General features: G+C 38.6%; 1 pseudogene; it reads left to right on the plus strand.

The window, feature by feature from the left end:
• The first annotated feature begins 1,528 nt into the window (after positions 1-1,528).
• On the plus strand, positions 1,529-18,597 carry LOC127364574 (uncharacterized; annotated as a pseudogene).
• Positions 18,598-24,377: the final 5,780 nt, after the last annotated feature.

Below are 24,377 nucleotides of genomic sequence, written 5' to 3' on the forward strand. Positions count from 1 at the left end.
TGTGCCAACCCCCGGCTCTTGCCTGGTTTCATGCGGCTCTTTCGTTCATATTGAATTTTGTGTTGTGTATAGCCCCTTTCACACTGCCCAAAAAACGTATGTAAACCCGCTAACACCCGATATAAATCGGCTTCACCTCCGATCGGCATTGATCTGAACGTCACCCCTGGGTGAACCTGCTGATGTGCGCCATGACGGGGGAAAGGAAGGCTCGACGCCTCCGTCAGTAACTGTTGTTCCCCACCAGCTGTACTAAAGATACCTCCCGCTTGTAGCTAGCTCGCTTGGCCTAGCTAGAGTGTGGTGATTTTTATTTCGGAATTGGACCTGAAGCGTGTACGTAAAGCACGTTTCCTGTCTGGGAATCGAACCTTAACAGCCGTGGTAAGAGCAACACAGAGTGATAATTGGCATGTTTTGTATGTGAGACAGGGAGGATAAACTTACATGGACCTTCTGGACAATTGCTGTCCTTGGTGATAGTGAGATTGTAAGGAGTGTTAATCTGACACCATTAAAGTCGGTATCAGTGTAAGATGACAACAGGCCTGGCACTGTTATATGGACTATGTGGCTGTTTGTGGCATGCTTTGTTGTTTGGGCCTGGTGACCACACATTTTTAGCAAAGTGTAGGAGTCCACACACAGGCAGGGTCCCAAAAAGTGGAAAAAAGTGTGTATGATGTGACTCTTTGTAGTAACACAGTAAAAGATTTGGCTCTGACTGGTTGGCCACCCCTGATGTATAGTATATAGCCTCTATCTCTCTATCTATCTATCTATGAAGCCTTCCCATAATAAATGCACTTTAGGTTGAATTAAATTCTCACAGTACCATCACAAACATTAACCTGTATTCACTTATATATTAGTTAATGGGTAACCATAAATATAAACTACATATGGACATGTTTCATTGGAATTATTTTTTGTCTTTACAACTAATGAGTAATTGTGAGGAGTTGTGTAGTGAAGGGGAAATGTAAAGTGTATGTAGGTTGAAGAAAAGTCACCAACAGTACAATTAGTAGCTTCAGTGGTTGTTTCAGTCATCAGCTGTGTTTTTGCTTTTAAAGATGAATGTTAAACACACACAACCATTTACACAGCTAAAGCCCATTTTTTCAATAATCGTGTGGAATAAGTAATCTGTATATGAATGAAAGGTACACTGTCTGAGTGCCACACCCTATCACACCTTGTACAAGTCAACAGACACAGTTTCATAACTGGTCACTTTGGTTCTGCTCTCATTGTCCAGTACTGTCTTCATGTGCTGGGAACATGCAGGACTTTTGTCAAGCAATCACAGCAGCTATTATTAGCATCTGTTTGTCAAATCTGTGAATGTGTACAGCAACTGTCTTTATCATGGTTTGCACATGGCAGCTCATTTTACTCATAGAGTGGTAGTAAAGATGCCAATATGTTTCATTATAGGTTTCATTAGCTGTTTATAATCTTAATGTTAGCATAAAGTGTCTTGATGTATGGTCATCATTAACCAATTATGTTTATATGTTTTTAGATGCCACGTGGCAAATCCTACCGTATTTCTCAGGCTGCTAAGAGGAGACAGCAGGCCAACGACCATGGGATGTGGAGCTGCTGCCACCATGTCCTGAGTTTGTTCCACGTAAGTAGCCTGTTGTTCCCCCCCTATTTTTCATCAAGTTCTATGTGCACAGTAAAGTTTTTGCAATTGTAAATTAGGTCAATATTTGTGTAATCTAGATGAGTAATATTTTTCTTTCTGTTAATAGGCCATGGTACAGGGACACGCCGTCGTGTGAAACAGTATCCAGTTTCTGTGTCTGGAAAGAGACACAAGCTGGTTGTTCCTGCTCATTCTGCTGATAAGAAGGTAATTTATTGTTTAAGAATTTGTTTATTCTGAGTAAAAACGTGATTTCTAAATAGGTTTTTCTATTTTTCCAGTTCGTCCTTCTCTTTGGGGATTCACATCTGCGTCCCTTTGCAGATGGAACTGTCGGGATTTCAAAGGGAAACCTTTCCTTTGGCATCATGTCGACCCCAGGGGCGAGTGCGTGTCATCTGAGGACCGAGTTGATCCATGCGCCACTGCCGAGGACACCCGATGCAGTGTGCATCTTGGCTCCCGGCAACAACCTGACGCCCAGCAGTACCCATGATGTGGCCAAAGAAGAGTTCCAGGAGCTTTTGATCAGTGCACGTAATCGTTGTGAAAATGTAAGTTATTTTGTTTATTCTGTGTAACATTATAAGTTTTGTTCAGTAATTAAAATGCTGAAATGAGGTGTTGTAGTATAACGTATATGTATTTAAATGGATGGTCATTTTGAACAAAACTAGATTTGTATTTAAAAACTGCTGTTGTGTTTTAGGTGTTTGTGGTTGACTTTGTTCCACGTCTGACTGTTGCACCAAAACTGCAGGAGCACATGAGCCAGGAGTTTCATTCTGTGGCGCACAAAATGGGTATGTTTCAAGTAGATGTTTAAGTTATATGTTTCATTGTTTCAACATGAGTTATATTTTCTCAGATAGTATTTGACTGAACATTACAATGTATTACAAATAGATTTATGCTTTCTTATTTTGCTGAAGTTAATATATGTAAGTATATTAATGATTCATATATATTTGTTTATTTCTTAGGTATTGCGTACTACTCCACGTTTGAACATTTCCCCTTCAGTCAACTGGATCTGTGGGTCAGAGATAGTGTAAGTAGCATATACTGCGTGCAAATGAGATCTTTTCATTTCAGTTATTTGTAGTTGAATTAATAATAGATATTTATTGAAAGTCAATGTTATGTTTACTGAATGAATTATTCTAACATTTCAGGTTCACTTGAGCGATGAGGAGGGCGTAGGCATTCTTGCCAAGTTGCTGTGGGATGCTGCCTACAAGCAACTGGAGGTGCCAGCACCGAAGGCGAATGATGCTCCCAGAACACCACCCCCAGTTCCAAGGGCCCCCCCAAGGTTGATTGTGAAGGAAGAGGTCTTTGATTCTCCCCCTTCGTCTCCCCCCTCTGACCCGTATGTCTGGATGGAAATGATGAAGGGCAAGAAGGTAATATTTGCATACTGTACTTGTGTTATTCCCACTGATATTTGCTAAATAGTTAATTCAAAAATGTTCACCATGCATTTATTTCAATAAAATAATTGTTATTTGTCATTGCAGAGGATCCAATCTGAGGAACAGCTCTCTAATCCATCAAAAAGGAAACATTCTGTTTCTATGTTTATTTCACAGGTGGATGGATGTCCAATTGTGCTGAAGGAGTGTTTCATAACACTGAATCCTGTCATGTTCAGCATTTCCATGTTGGCTGCAATGGATGCTGTGGTTCCAGCACATCTTCCGAGCCCTGACTGCCCAGCTGTTCCACAAGACGCAATGGTAAGCTGAAAATTAGTGATGAGTTGATTGAGTTTTTTTAAACCGTATTCTTTCCCTTAAAACACTCCTATATCTGTTCTAAAAGTGTGTTTGATTTTCTTACACCAGACACCAAGTGTGGAGCAAAGACTGAAACGTGTTGTCTGCAAGAGGAGACTTGCAATGTGCCAGGTTTGTTTTTATTTCATTAATGTAATCATTGAATTGCACAGTATAAATAGTAGGCACCACTAATGCAAGAGTTTCTTTACTTGTTTAGTACATTGGCAATTATTGAAAACAATAAGTAAATACATGGTTTTGTTTTGCGTAAACAGGTCAAGCCAACCCCCGGTTTTGAGGAGGTGTCTCCCAGGCTGACACCTGCCAATGTTGTGGAAGTGGTTGCAAAGGAAGAGGTCAGTACACTTTATTCTTAATCAGTTCAATTCTATGTGAATGTGTGCCTTTGGCCAAAACAAATTGTGTAATACACATATTAAATTGTTGTTATAACTTGCAGGTTCTCTCAAATGCAAATTGACAATTTTGATAATGTATTTTCTTTTTTTTTAGGTGGATGCAACTCCAAGTGCTGTGACCATGTCCTCAGAGCCATCATCTACCACTGCTGTGGAAGAGGTTTTGGAGGAGGAGGTCACCAGGTCAGGCTTTCCTATTCAGCGCCCAGCAACATTCGTCAAAAGTAAGTGTGATGCTAACCCTCACTCTTGCATGTGTGCAGAGAAACAGCAAGTGCCTTTTGTTTCTGGTACTGCTGTCAGAGTTGCGCCGACAACTGCTGATGTTTGTGGTACTAATGTCATGGTTGCGCCGTCAACAACTGATGTATCTATTGCGTGCAGTGTTGTTGCTGCGCTTAAACATGTTATTGCTCCTGTGTGTACATGGTGAGGCAGAGATGTTGATAACATTTGTTCAGAAGGCGAGACACTGGCTATTTTTGTAGCTCAATCAAATAGGAATACTGGCTTTGAAAATGAACTATGTGAGTTCATTAAACAGCACAGTGTTTTTGGCAAGAAGTGGAATGTAGCTATTGGTCCATCAGTCTACAGAGGTTTTGACTTGGACGAGTCTGTGTTATTTGAAAAATTACAGGAACCTTTGTTGACTGATGGAATGTGTCTCTTGAACCTCCACGGTGCTGTGAGTGCTATTATTGAGCACAATCAATACTTTGTGGTAGTTGATTGTGGTACTTGTGATCCATCTGGTTTGGCATCTCTTGCTGTAGTTGATTCACATGCACGCAGTGTGGATGGGATGGTAGATGAGCAAGGGAAGAGGTTGTTGTGTATTTTACTTGTCTGGATGATGTCTTTGCTCACATCTGCAAATTTGCTACTTCATGTAAACGTCCCAAACGGTTTGAGATTGCTGGTGTTTGTGTAATCCACAGAAGTTCAGTTCCACCCAGTAATTTGACATCCAGTTCAAAACTAGCAGTAGAAAGCAGGGAAAGTCCGTTGGCTTGTGATTTACCCGTTCAGCAAACATTTGGCTGCACAAGTATAAAGTGTAACATTTCGAGGAGTGTGTCTCCGTTAAAAAACAGTGATTATGCTGCAGCTAATTCAGATGTTGTTTTTGTAGGTGATGTTTTGAGTAAAGCCCTCCAGTTTAAACCGCTTTGTGGGGAAGTTGTAGAATCTCTGTGCAAACAGTTAAATGTTAACTCAGAGAAAGTAGATTTACTTTGTACAGAAGTTGGTCTGTTGGGTGCTCCTTGTCTGAAGGAGAAAATAGTTGAGGATGGTAACTGTTTCTTTAGAGCAGTTGGTCAGGCTGTGTGTGGTACACAGGAGCATCACAGAAAAATTTGACTTGCTGTTGTAAAGCATTTGAAAGCCAATGGTGGTATGTTTAGATCTGAGTATTCTTCAATGCAGCAATATCTCACAATGTCAAAAATGGCCAATGTCGGTAGTTGGGCTACTGAAGTAGAGATTCAAGCAGCAGCTGACATTTTTGGTGTAAGTATATTCACTTACTGTGACGGTCGCTGGCTTGAATATAGTTGTAAGTACAGACCGTTGTCAAATCAGGGAATTTATTTAGAAAAGTGTAATGGTAACCATTATGAGACTGTTGTTTGTGTTCAGCAGCCAAACATGCAGTGTTGCCATGGGTATTGCAAAGTGGGTAGGTACAATTTTAGGAAACTTAGTGTTTGTGCAGACAATTTGACTTCAGTTGCATCCACATCATCTGTAAAAGACCAATCCCTAGGTAAGTTGACCCTGTCTAAGCATTTGGTAAATAAAAAGAAGTTAAAAAAAAAATATATCAGGAAAACAGGCAAAAAATTCTAGAAAAGATTAAAATGAATTATCCGGGCAAAAAAGTAAATAAAAAGTAAATAAGTAAAACTAAATATCATAACAATAAGTCTCACAGGGACAGAGTAAAGGAAATGAGTAAAAATAAATATCGTAAAAATATTGTAAAAAAAATCTCACATGGACAGAGTAATGGAAACGAGTAAAAATAAATATCGTAAAAAATAAATCTCACAGGGGCAGAGTAAAGGAAATGAGTAAAAATAAATATCGTAAAAATAAATATCGTAAAAATAAATCTCACAGGGACAGAGTAATGGAAACGAGTAAAAATAAATACCGTAAAAATAAGTCTCACAGGCGGAATGTGAAATCCATGAGTAGAAAGAAATACCATGGAAATCGTCAGCAATAGGCAGTGTCTTATTTCACATATCAAATTGAAGAGGCAACATATAAAAGACACATTAACAGAGTTTGATGTAGTTATGCAGCACGTTTTGGCTAAAGTAAGTGATGGCCCAGATTTTGTCTGTTGTGTGTGTGTTTTTAGAAAGTTGTTTAGAAATCAAGTTTCACCTTGTAGCATAAAGGATTATAGCACAAGGAAAGAAATAGGTTTAGTTGCAGGTAAATGTATTAGTGAAGAATATTTGCATAAATGTAGTACAGATTGTGTAATACCCTGTCAGTGGTTAGATACGACTAGGGGTAAGTTGTGGATTTGTTTCAGCTGTCACTAAAAAATGAGTAGAGGTAAAATGCCACCTGAATGTGCTATAAATAATTTGGCGACATGTTCCATTCCCCCAGAATTAGCATGCTTGAATAATTTAGAGCAACATTTAATTGCACTGCATATTCCGTTCATGAAGATGCTAGCGTTGCCAAAAGGTGGCCAAAATGGCGTCCATGGGCCCGTCACCTGCGTCCCTGCTAATATTGTGCAGACAAGCAATTTGCTGCTGCGTTCAAACATGGAAGGATCTTTGCTACCTGTAAAACTGAAGCACAAGCTCACATACAAAGGGCATTATGAGTACCAGTATGTTGATAGTATGCACATCAAGCAGGCTATGCAGTATTTGAAACGGACTAACGTACATTATAAGGATGTAGATTTTAATGAAGCGTGGTTAAATGAGTTTTGTAGGTAACAAGACAGTGTGGCAGAACTGGATAGTACAGCAGTAGATGGTATTGGTAATGATGACAGTAATGCTGCTGCTGAGGAAGATGAGCTTCTGCATGACAGGACACTTGGTCAAGAAGCTCTTGATCAATATTTTGGTAACATATTAAATTTAGCTCCAGCAGAAGGCAACACTCCATTCAAGTTGTTGTCTGATCATTCCAATGAAGCAAAATGTTTCCCAGTGTTGTTTCCAACTGGATCTGCAACGTACCCTGACAGCAGACCTCAACGCTTGACTTTGTGCCGTTATTTTAATAACCGTATTTTACATGCTGATGGTAGATTTGCACAAAATGTTGATTATATCTTCTTTGCTCAGTACGTCTGAGGTTCAACAGGTTGTGTCAAATGTATCAATAGCATTACGAAAGGGAAAAGAAGGGCAATTTGAAAAAATAACCACAAATGTATTGATGATGAGGAACAATTAAAGCAGTTGTTGGAGTTTGATGATGGGTATCGCTTTATTAAACCTATTAGAGGTACCCCATCTTTTTGGCAGGGCATGCAGCGTGATTTGTTAGCTTGTGTTAGTCAGCTGGGGATCCCGACATGGTTTTGTTTTTTTTCTTCTGCTGATATGCGGTGGAAAAATCTTTTGAATAGCATTTTGAAACAGGAAGGCAGGACAGAGACTGCTGAAGAGCTGGAGTGGGCAGATAGATGTGAACTTTTGCGCCGTAATCCTGTTACTGTAGCGAGGATGTTCCATTTTCGCTGGCATTGTTTTTTGAGAGGTTTTAATGTCTCCATCTAATCCTATTGGTAAAATAAAAGATTATTTCTATAGGGTTGAATTCCAGCAGCGTGGTTCACCACATGTTCACTGCCTGTTTTGGATTGAAAATGCGCCAATAATTGATAAAAACACTGAAGAAGTAATTCAATTTATTGATAATTATGTAACATGTGAATTACCTGCACAAGATGAGACTATTGGACATAGTTTCATCTGTGCAAAAGCATTCCAAACAGCATTCTAAAACATGCAAAAAAATAGAACTGTTTGTCGTTTTAATTATCTTAAGCCTCCGTCTGCGAGAACTTTTATATCTCGCCCGCCTATTGAAGATGAGGAGGAGGATAAAACATGCACATGTCAGAAAGATGGAAAAAAATTGGCAGATTGTGCATGCAAAACTAAGAAACAGAAAAAATCACAAGACAAAGAAATGGCAGTGAAAATTACAACAATAATTAAAAAGGCCCTTTCAGATGACGATGCCAGTTTTGATAGTGTAGAACAATTGTTTACATATTTACAGATAAATCAAAGGATGTTTGAGAAGGCGTACAATATTTGTGCTAAGAAGACTCATGTTCTTTTAAGAAGGCAAGCTAATGAAGTTTGGATTAATCAATTTAGTAAACCACTTTTAAAATGTTGGAATGTGAATATTGATATCCAATATGTTGTTGACGCATATGCTTGTGTAGTGTACATTATTTCCTACATTTCTAAAGCAGAGCGTGAGATAGGATTATTATTAGGGAATGCACAGAGGGAGGCAGCTAGAGAGGGAAATGGCAGCGCTAAAGACACACTTAAAAATTTAGGAAGTGTGTATTTACATAATAGAGATGTGTGTGCACAAGAGGCTGTCTACAGGTTGACTGGCATGTATCTGAGGGAGTGTTCTAGGAAAGTTGTATTTGTTCCAGTTGGGGATAATGCTGTTAAAATGAGTTTGCCTTTATCTGTGTTAAAACAAAAGGCATCAACACATGACCTTACCACAGACGATATGTGGATGACTAGTTCTGTTGACAGATATAAGAATAGGCCAAGAGACAGTACCTTTAATGATGATTCCATGGAATGGCGCCGGCGACAATGGCAGCCTGTCATGGCAGCTCCTTTCATTGCTGTAGTTTTAGTGTGTTTTTGCTATTTTGAACTCTTTTCTTACTTTCTTACTACTTTGTTCATGTCGCCTAAATACTTTTTTGGCGTTTTTGAGCACTTTTTATTTTCTGTTTACGCTGGTCTCCATGGCGACGGGGAGTCGCATTGTTTTCACCCGCGACCAGATGATCGCCCTGAGGCCCCCTAGCATCCTGACTGGAGAGAGACCCTCCATACCGGAGGAGCTGAGGAGACGGTGAGGCTGCAGAGCGGGGGTTAAACGGAGGATGAAGAAGAGGAGATTTAAACTCTACATCCCTGCAATCATCGAGCAGATACCGGACTCCATCGTCAACATTCCCCGCTTCCAGACGGTTCGAGCAGACAGGGACACCACCGCGACCGGCATGAAGAAAGGAGGGGGACTGTCTGTGCTCATAAACAACAGGTGGTGTAACGCCGGGCACGTCTGTGTGGAAGAGCGTCTGCAGCCCCGGACATCGAGCTCGTCGCCGTCGGACTTCGTCCGTGTTGTCTGCCATGGGAACTTTCCAGTGTTGTCGCCATCACTGTCTATATTCCTCACAGTGGTCTTCATCATCACCATCACTGTTTACATTTATGATGTCCTATTTATTCTCCTGTACAGCACTTTGGTCAACTTTGGTTGTTTTTAAAGTGCTTAACAAATAAAGTTGGATTGGATATGTGTATGGGAACATTTGCCTCCGAGTACCGTGTTTTGAGCAAATCTGAGATGACTGTTAACGGGATAGAACTAGAAAACAATTGTGGCTTAATTTTGAAAAGAACACGTTCCGAACCTGCAGTTGTTCGTTATGCGCGCTTTTCAGAAACCAAGAATCCAGAATTGTTTTATCAGGGTATTATGCAGTTGTTTTTACCGTATCGTACAGATATGCACCTGAAACCAGCAGGTTTCGAAATGTTTGAACTCTTCTATAGTAATGGGTATGTGAGATTAAATGATGAACTGCTGCATTCAGTTAAGTCAATTGTCAATTCAAATTGCAGCAGATTTGAAATTGATGCTGAAGAGTTGGATAATATCCAGACTTCCATTGACACTGATGCAGTTCTAGAAGATGCCTGGAGTGAGCTCTGCCCAGAGCAAGAACTGGAGTCTACAGTGTTTGGAAGAGTGTAGGGAGAGTGAGCAACATTCAGATGAGCCTGTAGAAGGTATTCCTGATTTAGCAGTCAGTAAAAGAGAAGTTTCTCATTTAGAGAAAAGACAGAATGTCCTTTGCAGAAGTAATGGCTTGGCCTTAATTAGATCTCTTAATGACACACAGTGCTCTATCTTTTACCAGATTAGACAGTGGTGTTTAAGTAAGGTTAATGGCGAAAAAATAGCTCCTTTGCGCGTTTTTGTTACAGGTGGATTCAGATATACAATTATTAAAGCATTGTGAAACTGGTGAAGTCCGCTCAGCTTTACACATTTTTCCTACCAACGGACAAGTAAATGAGCATAATATTACACAGTTAATCACGAGTTGTCCTGGATATGTTAAGATCGATGCAAAAGATTTTGTACATAGTAAGAGAACAGGCAAGCTTGAGTTGAAGGAAGGACATCATACCAAAACATACAATATGTGTCTGGATGAGACCCTGCTTTTGGGAATAGATGCTCATGTAATGCTGTTAAAAAATCTGGATGTCGATGATGGTTTAGTGAATGGTGTGTGCGGCATAATCACACATATAGTTTATCCTGATAATAATGATAAGTTCTTAAAGATGATTTATGTTAAGTTTGATGATCATGAAGTTGCAACAAAAAGGAGGAATTGCTCTGCATTTGCCTCCGCTGTTGAAATGGGTTCCACTGGCATTGAACCAGAAGAGGAAAGGGTGACTAAACATGGTGGGTTGCGCCGGCAATTTCCGCTAAAGCTTGCCTGGGCTTGTACGGTCCATAAAGTCCAAGGACTGACTGTAGATAAAGCTGCAGTTTCGCTAAAGAAAATCTTTACAGCTGGTTCAAGCATATGTGGCTTTAAGTCGAGTTAGAGGTTTGTCGGGTTTAGTTATTCAGGATTTTGACGAGAAAGCCATATACCGGAAAGACAACATTCAGGATGCAATTGCAACCATGCCTCCCTTCTTGGTCACAAATACTACAGGTTGTTATTTCCCTACATCACCTTTTAATGTGTTTTTGATGAATGTGCAAAATTTGACTCAACATGTAACATATTTGGCTTTGTGTACAAAACATCTGCAGCTTAACTGTATTGCTATTACTGAAACATGGCTGCCTGCAGTTTCCTCATTGGAGACTGTAAAAATGGATGGTTATGCTTTTCACAATCATCCAAGGAGTTTGTCCTACAATAGCAGCAACCCATTTTACAAAAACATTCAAGACCAACAACATGGTGGAGTTGGCATGTATAGTGTAGATAATTTGGCATACAATATTATCCAGGTACCAAATGTAAATTTAGAATGTTTAGTTTACCACTGCACTACATACAATATATTAATCACAGTTATTTACCACCATCTTATACCATAACGTTGTTCAAAGACAACCTTGACAAACTACTTGATGGGATAAATCACCTAAGTACCACAATTGCAGTCATGGGAGATTTCGTTGACAACATTTTGAAATCAACTGTCTGCAAATTCATGACTGATAAAGGGTTTAACCAAATTGTCAAACAAGCTACAAAGACACATTTATTGATCATATGTATGTGAAAACTACACATTATGATGTACAGTCTGTTGTCTTGCTGACTTATTTCAGTGACCATGAAGGGATTCTATGTTCATTTACATCTAGGAGTTTGAATCATGAACAGGTACAACTGGAATAACTGTAAAATGAGTTTTATGAAATATCTTAAATAAATATAATAATGTGTACATAATAATGCTTATTTATGCATAGTGTTTTCTTAGTTTTTAATATTCATGTACTTCCATTGTTCAATTAAATATCTTGTGTTATCATATTATGTGTATATAATGTGAATTGCCTTGTCTAAGTCTATTATACATGTTGTCATGACTATCTGTTCTATAAATTACCTTGTATAATTCTATAATGTGCATGCAGTAATGTGTATGTTTTATTAATTCTTTCTCATAATAGTTAATGTGCATGTCATAATATGTGATTTATGAATTATCTAATATAAATAAAATAGTTAATATTAATAAAAGCTCTTGCATGCTGTTCGCTCTTGATCATAGTGCTTTGGCTTTTATCTATCATGTTAACATATAATATTATAATATGCATGTTTTTTTGTTGGTTCTTCAACTGCAAGTTAAATATCATAAAAGGGTTTCCTTTCTGCATCACAACAGCATTTGTAGCTAAAACATCTATTGATAATCATTTCTATTAAACAACACATTAATAAATGTAGTTATTTACATTAAACATCCAAATTGCAGTGCAGCTAGAATTTGAACCTTAAACACCTTAAATGAACCTCACCTTATAAGTTTCATGTTCATCTTGCAAACATTTAACAAACATTTAACAAACAATAACTACATTAGCATCACTGAGGCTCCTGCAGCTAACAACGGTTAGCATGTGCTAGAGTAACACGAACAATGATTAAAACAGCATCAATTCTTAAAAACACTTCCAGTTTGTTCCTCTGCCGTCTCTCCACAGACAGTTTTTTTTAATGTAAAAATTTTGTTTATGGTACAATCCCTCTTTCCTGAAGTTTAGGAACAGTCTTTGGAGAGAGGGAGGAAAATGGAAGTTTTTTTAAGAATTATGTTTTTTTTTTGTATTTTAAATAATTTTTTTAGAGATAAATATATTTATTTTTTAAAAATATAAAAATTTTTTTCAGCCAGTCCACTGTTGTACTGGGTAGGTGGACCGTTATTAAGGTTGTGAGCTTAAAGTAAGTAAATAAAATGAAATAAAAACTTAGTCCAACACAAAGTGGTTCACACACGAAACCAATAAATTAAAAATAAAATATAAAAAAAAAAAAAAATTATTTTATATTATAATAAAATAAAAAAAAAAAAATTAAAAAAAAAAAAAAAATTTTAAAAAAAAAAAAAAAAATTTTTAAATTTTTTTTTTTTTTAAAAAAAAAAAAAAAAAAAAAAAAAAAAAAAAAAAAGTTTTTAGAGTTTTTCCATAAAAAAAAATGGAGAAAAATAAAAAAATACAATTATGAACCTGAAAAGGGGAATAATATGACTCCTTTAAGCATGTTTTTCTCTAGCCAATGTCTACAGGTCCAGGAAATGTTCAAAACAAACGTGCTGCTTAGCCAAAAAGGAGCTCTGTGCATCTGCACTCCATTGCTCTTACTGAACACCTTGACCCGTCTGTGACCTTAGAAGTGTAATCTAGTGGTTTGAAATTGAGTTGAGATTACGACATTTGAATTTAGAGAGCTGAATTTGAATTTAGAAATCTGAATTTGAATTTAGAGAGGTGAATTTGAAAGCACATAAAAAGTTGAATTTTTAGTGAGGCTCAAATTCAGTTTCAAACCAATGAATTCAAATTCAAATTATGCTATTCAGATTCAGTTTTTTAATGCAATTACTCAAGTTGAGCAATTCAGATTCAGTTTCTACTGACACAAAAAGTCAGCCCATAGATAACACCCAACCGATACCCAACCCTAACACTCATACAGTAACATATAGCACAAATTTCATTCAGCAAGCGCCAGGGCTGCTTTTTTAAATCCTGTAGTGGGCGCTACAAACACGACAAACACGATTTTTGGTATGTGAGCTACAGGCCCCAGTCTACACGTACCCTGTGAATTTCATATTCATAACTATTACGGTCTCCGCAGAGTGATTTACCCTGCCACCAGATGCTACGTGCAAAGTTTCGTGCGAATCGGACAAAAGTGCATGGATGGAACATGAAAACGTAGTTTTTGGACATTTCATGCTCTAGCGGGAAAAAAAATCTAGGTGGAAGTGGGCGTGGCCTATATAGGGAGATTCAGCTCCATTCACCAAATGCGTGGATATAAGGTCTTTGAATGTGAGACAAACGATGCGGGAGTTATTAGCCTATCAAAATTTGCCTAAAAGTAGCGCCACCTAGTGGCCTTCCTAGTGGCTGACCTGAATGTGACGCATAGAATATCCGATATTGCACTAGGCCCGACAAATTTGCCAAATAAAACTCACGCAAAGTTTACGTTCAGGGGGTCAAAAATGCAGTGACAGTTCTTAAACGTAATAATAATAATAAACATAGCAAAAACAATAGGGACCTTCCAGTTGTCACTGGCTCGGTCCCTTATTATAAAATTACCCAAAATAATAAAACAGTACAATGTAAATATGAAATAGAATAGAATTAAATAAATAATGCTCAACAGTAAAATGTTGATGAACCAAAATAGAATAAAAATGATGATAAATAAAATGAGTATACATATTAAAACACTACATAAAAGACAGACTGAATAGATGAGTTTTTTGTTTCTGTTTAAACAAAAACAACCAATATTTCAGCTCCTTAAAAACAGGTGTAATGTGCGCTCTCCTTTTGGTCTCAGTCACCACTTGTGCAGCAGAATTAATTGTAGCTGATTTAAAATCAATAATTCTAATGTCACTTTAAATATGATGTTATTTTTGACACTCTGAGAAAGTGTGTTGTGTTACTATGACAACTGGCTCCAGTTTGTCACCAGTCTCAGCTGTGACATAAATGTGCATATGTTACAATCATATAAAAGTATAAAGGTTGCCTTGTATTTTAATGTTGTGAAAAATCCACCCATCAAAACTAAACACAGAAAAGTGCAGAAACATTGGCGATGACAGTTCTAGGAGCTGATGACCAGGCTATCAACACCTGTCCCATTTCTGTGTGTGTACAATCTTCTTTACCTCTCTCGTACTTGGCTCTTGCTAGCAGTATAGTCTTGGATGTCTCACAGCACAGGAGCTGTTTTGTGATCCAGTGTTCATTATCATGAGGAAGTTAATCAAAATGCTTTGAATAATTCAAATGAATTATGTCTTTCCAGACATATCAGTATAACTAGTTTATAAATATCTCCCGGCATTATTTGATTGCCAGCACTTCCTTGAACATTGAACAGAGAAAACACACAGCGGGGTTTCAACTTTCACAGACTTTCCCTAATCAGATCTTAACTGGCAGGTTATGAGTTGTGCCAGACAGAAGAGACTGCCAGTAATTCTGACTTAGAGGAAGAAGGCCCTTTTAGAATTTGTGTGTGTGCATGTTTGTGTTGTGAGCACATTTATTTGTACCTTGAAGAAATGTTGCTTCATAGGAATATCCACACCACCACATTCTTGGAGGTTCTGTCAGTTGGTTGCTGTGATCAATGACTCTGTGGTGCGTGTGTTTTTGTTTGAGTGCACTTGTTGTTTGTAGGTGGTAAGGTCAGACTTCGCTGCTCGGGGTCGCAGCACCTTAGTTCTGCCAATTAGGAGAAAGTTGGCGAGAGGATATAGAAGGTTTACGAAAAGGAAAGGAGGAGACGGAAAAGGGGGCAAGACCCCTTTCAGGAGGTGAAGGATGCAGGAAAGGAGGAGCTGTTTAAAGGTAATAAGTCAACACATATAAGTGATGGCTGAACAGAAACCGCAGTTTTATTGACCCTAGCTTGGCGGTGGTTGCCTTTAGTAAACAAAAGAGGTCCCTCTCTGTTTTCCCAGAAACTGAAGTTATAAATGCTGTGACACATCCGTCACACACACACACACACACACACACACACACACCATTGCCACAGTCCCACAGTTCACCCCCTGCAATGCCTACACACCCTGTGCCACCTGCATTATTGAAATAAACCTGTCACTGCAAAAGTAGGGGGGCCCAGACCCAGATCAAACAGCAGTCTGTGAGACAGAGACAGAGGGGGGAGGCCCTGCTGAACTTTAAAGACTTAGTTCACAGCAGGGCTGTGAAAATGACTTTTTGACAAAAGTTGGAAAGAATTTATTTTTTATCCCTGCTAAAGGAACAGTTCACCCAAAAGGAAAAGTCTGTCACCTTGAGTTAAAATGTTATGTTTTGGGTTGTTGGTCAGACAAATTAAGACATTTGAAAATGGATGTGAACACAACAGTAAACAACATATAGTGTCGTTATACAGGTCAAGTGTAGATTGTAAACAACTATCAATAGTACAAAGTAATAAATTGAAAGGGTAAGTTAGTAATTACTTTATATACTAGATATAAGTAAGTGATTATGTAGACTATATGCATGTATATACAATATACAGGTTACCAGATTCGACAGTGGTAGATTATATGTATATAAACTATATTTTAGAAAGTTTTCCTGTATCTGGTTGTTTTGGCATACAGTGCTGTATAGTGCATACCAGAGGGGAGAAGTTAGAACAACTTGTGTCCAGGATTTGATGCCCATTTTTCAGGCTCTGGAGAAGTGTAAAATCTGGATGGAGGACAGGTTGGCACCAATGATTTTTTCTGCAGTCCTGACTGTCCGTTTTAGTCTGGTCCTGTCCTGTTTGGTGGCTGATCCAAACTGGACTGTGATGGATGTACAGAGACTGGATGAATTTTAATCAAAAATAGAGTAAACACACTCAGAATAGCATTGCATTTTTACATCCCCTGTGTAACAAGTGAGCTTGAACAAACATAAAAAAAGACAACTAGAAGATTGAATGTCCCTTTCTTTTCCTGCACCTCAAAGGTGCCAAAACTATCACTTCGTTTTCGGCCTGGAAGGTGAGCACAGCTGTTCAACTGGCAGACTGCTGCTATCACACATGGGTGTGGGAGGAGAGAGGGAGGGACAGGATAAATGACAAGAGAAAGGCATTGAGAAAGAGATAATGCAGCGAAAAAAACAGAGTGGCAAGTCAATGACAAAGCATGAGGAATGCAGATGTGAACTTTTAAGCATTACAACAAGGATAGAGGCATAAAGAGAGGATGGAGAAGGCAGACATTCAGGAAACAGAGACTCTAAAGAGAGTAACAGATTGAAGGGGAAAAATGAAAAGAATTGATGGTGGAAAGACAAAAGGAAATATGCAAAGAAATAAATAGCATTGGCAGTGCATTTCTTCAATTAACAACGACCTAGGCTTGGCAATGATTCGTCTAATGGTGATTTTTAAAATTTTCTTTTATGTCCCAGCAGCAGCTGACGATAAAGAATGATAATAATCTAAGGACTTAAAAGGCACTCAGTTGCACAGCCTTTTTTACTGACAAAAAGGCAGATTTATCTAATTAGCATTTTTGTCAAAGGTTTGTGTAAAAATTCAGTTGCCAAATGGATTAAAACTGCAAGGAAAGAAAAGCTGATGGGGACATACTGAGAGGAGAGAAAGGAGGGCATATAAGTGAGAGGAGAGTAACTGAAAAGCTGTCTTGACTTTGGCTTTATGGACCACCTGCTGAGACCTCGGTTCACATAGTGTATGTGACTCTTGTCTTTTTGATTGTCAAGAATGATTTTCTTCTGTCTTTGTCTGTCACCACCTCTGTCTTTCTTTCTTACGCACATAGACTCACTCACGCTCTTTTATCTCACATATAGTATATCGTCCCTCACTCACATCCCAGTTTTCTGCCCTGCTATTCATCTCTGTGGCAAGACGCACCTGAGACCTCCACTCTATTGTCGTGCTCGTACTTCATCTCAGTGGGGTGTGCTTCGAGGTCACCGATCTTTGTTACTGTGTGTGCCAAAGAGGTAGAGGTCAAGCTGACAGAGGTGAAGTGTGAAGATTAGTTCATGAACCAGGCCTGAAATTAGGTAGCAGACTAGGCTAGTGAAAAGTGAGGCCACTGATTTGATCTTTACAAAAGCTAAAATGTCATTCATTGATAAAGCAAGCTAAATCATCAAAATGTTAATGTAAAATGAGTTAGTGGATGGTGATATCCGCTAGTATATCGCTAATTGTATTTTCATGGTCTTCGCAATATGAACATTTTATGTAGGACTGAGTACAGAAATCTGGTATTAAACAGGCCCTGGAGCTAAAGACAGGAGTATTTATTACAGTGGTCTCTCTGTAGAGGCCGATCTCCTCCACATACACACACACACACACACACACACACACACACACACACACGTTAAATGAACAAAGTGAAGTTAACTTGAAAATGACTAAAGTTGACGACAACTACGCTCGCTACAAGAAGTGCAATAAAACTGTTGTTGGTAAAAAGCCAACAATTTATCAATACACAGGCATAAACATCTAAACTTCAAATCAAAAACTGTAGCTCGGCTAATAGCGAATTGTAAAAATAAAATAAAATATTTTGATGTCAGTGATATGATTTTTTTTCATTGTAAGATTAGTTTACAGTGAGATATTATTGAGTTTTTATAGTGATTTTGCTGTACAGTATTACAGTGGCTGCTCTAGAAACAACAAAAATATTCAATTCTTATCCAGTTCTGAATTTAAAGCCAACTAGGCTTACATAGGAACTGTATAGATATGCACTCGTCAATATTTGTTTATCTATCACAAGTCATATGTTCATCGCAGTATTCTTACCGCACATTGCAGCTTCTCCTCATATCATGCATGCCTAATACATACAGTATTTATACTGAAATCTCTAGTCCTCATTGCTAACAAGTGGAAGCATCCATCCATTTCTGAGTGGCTTACTGTGGTCATGGATAGTGCAAGCAGAGCATACCAAATATATGTAATTTTTTTTCTTAACTTATTCTAGGTGCTCCCAAGAGATTCCCAAACACTCCCACTCCATCAGGGAGTTGCATCTTCCCTTGGTTCTCCTTCCAAGTGGTCTTCCCCCAGAACACCTCCAGAGGGATTAAACCAGGGGGCATCTTTAGTGTTGCTCCTGTTGGCTTCCTCTCAGTATAAAAGAGCAGCAGCTTGATATCAAGGTCCTCCCAAATAGCTGAGCTCACTCAATCTATCACGTAGTGTGAGACCAGCCACCCTGCGGAGGAATATCATCTTGGCCACTTGTCTGTGAAATCATTCTTTCAATCACTGCCAAAAGCTTGTGACCACATATGAGGGGCGGTTCAATGATGAGTGACCGGTAAATTGCAGCTAAGGCTCTTAATGCTGGTTAGGATTCCTAATCGGTATTCAATCATATATGTTTTATCATCACTTCTGATAAGATACATTGAGTCTTATTCATAAGGGTATATTGGAACCTTGACTCACTTTCTGGATGTGAAGTTCAAAATTTCCAAGGATATTGCTGTTTCAGATTTTGCCTCCACTGCCTGCATGGACTTTATGAGAAAGGCCCCTCAAACCTGGTGAGGTATAATGAGATGCTCTTTAAAAATCTGTTAATCGGCTGATTACATTTTTACTCTAATTAGATACTCTGAATGTGTAATTCTACATGCATTTTAAGGTGTAACTGATAATAATAGGACCTGTAGTTGTACCTCTCTGCCAGCTCTGACTCTGACTATGGACTGTGAAAATAGGCTCAGGATTTGAGACTGTTTTTCTCCATTAGCTGTGCATCAATAGCACTTCCAATGCATGCCAGACCTAATAAGTGACCAGCTGGTGCTTAGAAACCAAGTGCCTGAAGCCTTGTCAGGAAGCCTGCCGTCACAGTCTAGTCCCCGCCACAAAACAAATTTCTGGTGACAGCATGACATACGCTTAAAACAAAGAGGACCATGGCACTCATGTCCTCACTATTAATTAGCAGTAGGTGTGTCAGTGCCAGAAGTGGAAACTGTTGACAAAGTGTGTGGGCACCTGTACCTTTTTTATTAGTTTTTTTTTTTTTTTTTATGGAAGTAACGAAAAGTGCCCAAATTTCTATTTCTGGACAATGCACTAAGAGGTCAGAGTAGAAGGAAGCACCGCACATCTTTATATAGTTAAAACTGGCTTCCTGCCAATACATCTGAGCCAACTAATATTGATATACAGTATAGGTTGGCTAAATGGATATTGATATACCCAATTATGTTCTTTACTAGAGAATATAAATATTGGTGAAGCTGCAGCTGCTACGTTATGAACATGTGGCAACACTTAGCACATTTCCACCATGGATATTTGTGTGTGATGTTGATAGAGTTGATGGAAACATAAGCAAAATTGGTGTAAATAATAATACTGTAGAAAACACTTCAAAATGAGCTGTTGAACAAGCAGCCTGCTGCCCCTACTCTAATAGCTTTATTTTTCACATGTGGGGCAATTTCTGGTATGAAAATTTCCATCACAAGTTCTCTCCATCATAATGCGCACTCAGTCAGCTGCGGGAAATGCTGAACATTGTTTTTTCTACGTTTACATATCAAAATAACGGCTGGCCCAACACAGTTTTGAGGCCCTAAGCTGTTTTTTTGCCCCACCTATCCACCTGACATTATGTTGTATCTCAAATGGCTATGCAAAAACTTATCAAGTTACCTTGATCAAAAAGTTGATCAGGTTCTTTATTAAACCAAATTTTTGTCCCAGGCTTGTCGCTCAACTCTCCTTACTCTTGTCATGTGATAACTGAAAGTCACTCTTGCTATTCTGTGCACCAAGTCTGCTGCTGCTACTGTATGGAGCAGACACCTTCACTATATAATTGTAGTGTCTTTTGTCTGACTCTTTTGATAAAAGCAAAGCTACAATGGGGGCAGTGGGCAAGTAATGTTATCTGTGTATGCCCGAACCCCAGTATCACCGACTACTGTGGCAAGCCTACTGATTATTCTTATGAGCTGTGGCAAAAAACCAGATGGCGAAGTGTAATACAGGACCAAATGGCTCATGTAAAAATACAAATATGCTGTCAAATGCACTGATTATGGGGTGCACAAACCCAGTGTATTTCTAGATTACATTGTTAAAACTGAATTGCATTAATGTCCCATTTGTGTGCTTTGTGTTCCATATAGTGCAGCATGTTAAAGAAAGTCAGATGTTGTCAACAGCGGGTTCACTTTTAGTTTTTCGAAAACCACTAGTAAAACCAGGGAAAGTCACAAGGACCCAAAACATTCCTGACCTCACTTTTCAGACCTCAGATGGGATCCCTAGAAAGTGCTGCTGGAAGTATTTTGATTTTTACTTTTCCTCCAAACTACCAGCTTCAGAATCCCACACTAATGAAAGTCCCTTCTTATCTGTCCTCATGAATTTTAATACAGACACACAGATTACATTTCTGTAGATACTGCAAAGCCAGAGGAAAGAAATTGCCAAGATTCAGATGGTATGCATGTGGAAGAACACTTATTGTTTTCTATGAATATATCAGCAAGCCCAGGGAGGGATAAAGCAAAATTAAATTGTTCCTCTAAAAAGGGATAAGTGAAAATGGTGAATCTCAAAATACATCTTTTTGCCAAGATTCAAAATACATTATCAATCTACTTTCAAACTTTGATCTTTCAATTTTGGGATGATAAATTGTTTGATACTGTGATCAGAGTGTTTTCTTTCTCTGCTGGTGTAGTGCAGCATTTTGTCATTACTGCTTCCTCTTGGGAGTGAGGAGGATAATCTTAAAATCATAATGAAGACGAGTGATTCATTCTGTAGATGATGTATATCTAAATGTTTAGCATCTTTTCTAATAAGCCATTATCTTGCATTGTCATTTTGTATAGTCCCTTAAAAGCTCTGATTACGGCACAATTAATCACCCATAAAGACTCACACCCGACGCAAAAACTGTGAAGCTTCGAATTTTTATTTGGCTGCTTCTTTCAAGGCTTTGTGTGAGTTACCACCATACAACCTTGACCAAATTGTCCTTCGTGTCATTGCCAACAAGCGCAAGTTTTCCCTTATTCTCACACTGCATCAAACACTTTCCTTTGTTGCTATGCTGATGGGAGGATGCCTATTTGTCTTGTTTAATATCCCCAGAAGATCAGATGCTCTCAATTTTTCCCGTTTTTTTAGTGTCAATGGCAAGGGGTCACCTTGTCCTTGAAGATGAAAACAAGTTGCACTTAGCCGCCAAGCTGCAGTAGTGTGTCAGGAGATGCTTTGCTCTACATTTGGAAAGCAGCTCAGGGACCAGCAAGAGCATCTTTACTAACACAACAATATATGACAAGGGAAATTACTGCCACTGAATGACTGCCAGCCTGCACACATACACAACATACGTGCGCACACACTTGTTTCGTGTTTTGTGCAAACATGGAAATGCATAAAACCACCTTCTGGCCCTCTCATCTGTTCCCAGTTGGCTTTTTCCCTGTTCATATAAAACCAGGAAAATAAAGCTGTTTTGTGACTTTCTTTCGACTTGTGGCAATTTCTCCAATTTCCGACGCTCAATTACTGACCCCTGAGAGAAAGGGACAGAAAATTGCAAAGAAAGGCAGTGACCCCCCATCTCAGTGGAGGTTCAACTCATTTTCGATATTTTCACCCCCTTTGCAGCAATGGCGTCCTCTGGAAAGACCTATATGCCACAATGGGGGTGTGATGATACGATTTACCATTAGTGTGTATGTGTATGTCGTGTGCCACCTCTGCCGCTCAGAACACCATTTAGATTACTTTCACCTCATCAGCACACCCACACTTGGCTGAGGCCAATGGGACATACTCTCCTGAGGATAGATGTTTTCATAGCGCCACAAGCATATGTTCCTTAGTGTGTATATGTGTGTGTGTGTGTTTTGTCTGTATGTGAGGAGATAAGGAGAGAGGGAGAAAGAGGGGGGGAAAAAACAGCTCTGCAGGTGAGATGTGGAGAAGGCAGTGACTCAGAGAAATAGAGGGAACTCCATAAACACAGAAAATTGTCTGTGGACATCTAGAATGCCTGTCTGTCGCTATTGCCACAATGACTCTGTTGACTAATTCAGGCAAATTACATTTTCATCCTTCCAAATTATGCTTCAGTTTCAGCTACTTGCTGTAATCTGAGCACAGACCCATCTTTTGGTATGACAGATTAAAAAAAACAACATAATTTTTGGAAAAAGTAATAATTCAACAAACTTTATGAGCATCTAACCGCGTCACTTCATCCCAGTATAGAGTGTCCATCAGACTTTTACTTTTAGGTGTGTAAGGAAATATCCAAAAATATATTTTGATTTGTGATTTTGTGTTTAAACCCCCAACTGCTACATAAGAGTGTAAGGGCTGTGATGCTGGATATTATAGGTACCTTGAAAAATACAAATGCAGATCTCACTGTTCTGGTTGCATAAAATAAACATTGTGGTCTCAATGTTTAAACATTTTATGCATATGGTGGTGTTTTTTTAACCATATCTCATGTTATAGCTAAAATTTGTGAATATTTATGCACTATCCATAAATATCAGATGGCTCAGTTATGGATGCCTTCGCTATTGGGGTAACTCCGATGACCCCAAACCTTGGCTGCAAAATTGAGAACGGGGCAAACCCTGGCCTGAGGGGGCTCAGTATGTGTGAGAAATTCAATAACTTACAATGACTTAGTTGCCAATAACTCCCAAAGTCCCCTTCTTGCAGACTCTGAGAGAGTGGTGTATCTCACCCAAAAATGATATGCTGTCATCCAAATACTTTTATAACTTATAAAAAGTTTCAGAAAATGTATTATTTTGGTTTACATTTATAAATGAAAGTTGTATGTCATTTTCATCCTGTACAGGGCCAGAACTGAAACGAATAGCGATTTATTTGCTTAGTTGATCGAATTTAATGAACTCTTTTGATAATTGATCAATCTAAAATCAAGCTAAAATGCTAAACTGTGCTTCTTACATTACAGTAAACTCAACATCTTTGGGTTTGATGACAGACGCCACTTTTTTTTCACAATTTTTCAACTAAAAAATGATTAGTCAATGAATTGAAAACGTGATTGAGATACATTTATAAAATATAGTTGTTATGATCCTAGACAGGAGAACAACATCATCAGCATATAACATTGCCTCTGCCTTTACACTGAAATTGATGCATGTGCCAAGTCATTAACATAAACTGCAATTAAAGGGGGATTAAAAGTTCCTCCTTGTTTTATCCTCAAGAAGGTTGGAAACAAACCAGAATTTAACTAATTTATTACAACACAAACTTCAGGGGCACTATAAATAGAATGTAATGGTTTATAAATGTCTCATTCACAGTATATGCTGTTCTAGTCTATATGCTGGAAACTGTCACATCTGATCATTGTACATCATAAATGCCACTGCTCCTGATATTTTTTATGCTTAGTGCATGTGAATACTGTCTTCAGTCTCAAAATATAAAGCAGTGACAAACAAGGAGCTGCATCAGTATGAGACTTGACTGCAGGGCCACAGCTTTTCACACCCACACAAAATGCTAACTTAAGTCTGAGCACCAGTCCTCCAAGGTCGCGGGCGAAGCAATTCGAGGCTGTCAATCATATCACATTCATTGAATAAAAATAATATTTTCTGTGGTTGGCTCATGCGGCTCTCACCTCTAAATGACACTGAGCCCCTTGGTGGCTGTCCACAGGAAGCACAGAGGAGATGGCCGACTATCAGATAAATTAGACATTTTGAGCATTTTAATGCATCGCTGCCTCCTCCTTCTCCTCATTACATGTGCTGGCTAGATGTCCTCTGTTTGGCTGGGTGGGGGGTGATTGGAGGACATTGAGGTGGATGGGTCAAAAGACAGGTAGACGGGTTGACAGGATGACCAATAGCCTGTCAGTTTGG

This window comes from Dicentrarchus labrax, unplaced genomic scaffold, assembly GCF_905237075.1.
Source record: "Dicentrarchus labrax unplaced genomic scaffold, dlabrax2021, whole genome shotgun sequence".
In the NCBI taxonomy this organism is placed as follows: domain Eukaryota; kingdom Metazoa; phylum Chordata; class Actinopteri; family Moronidae; genus Dicentrarchus; species Dicentrarchus labrax.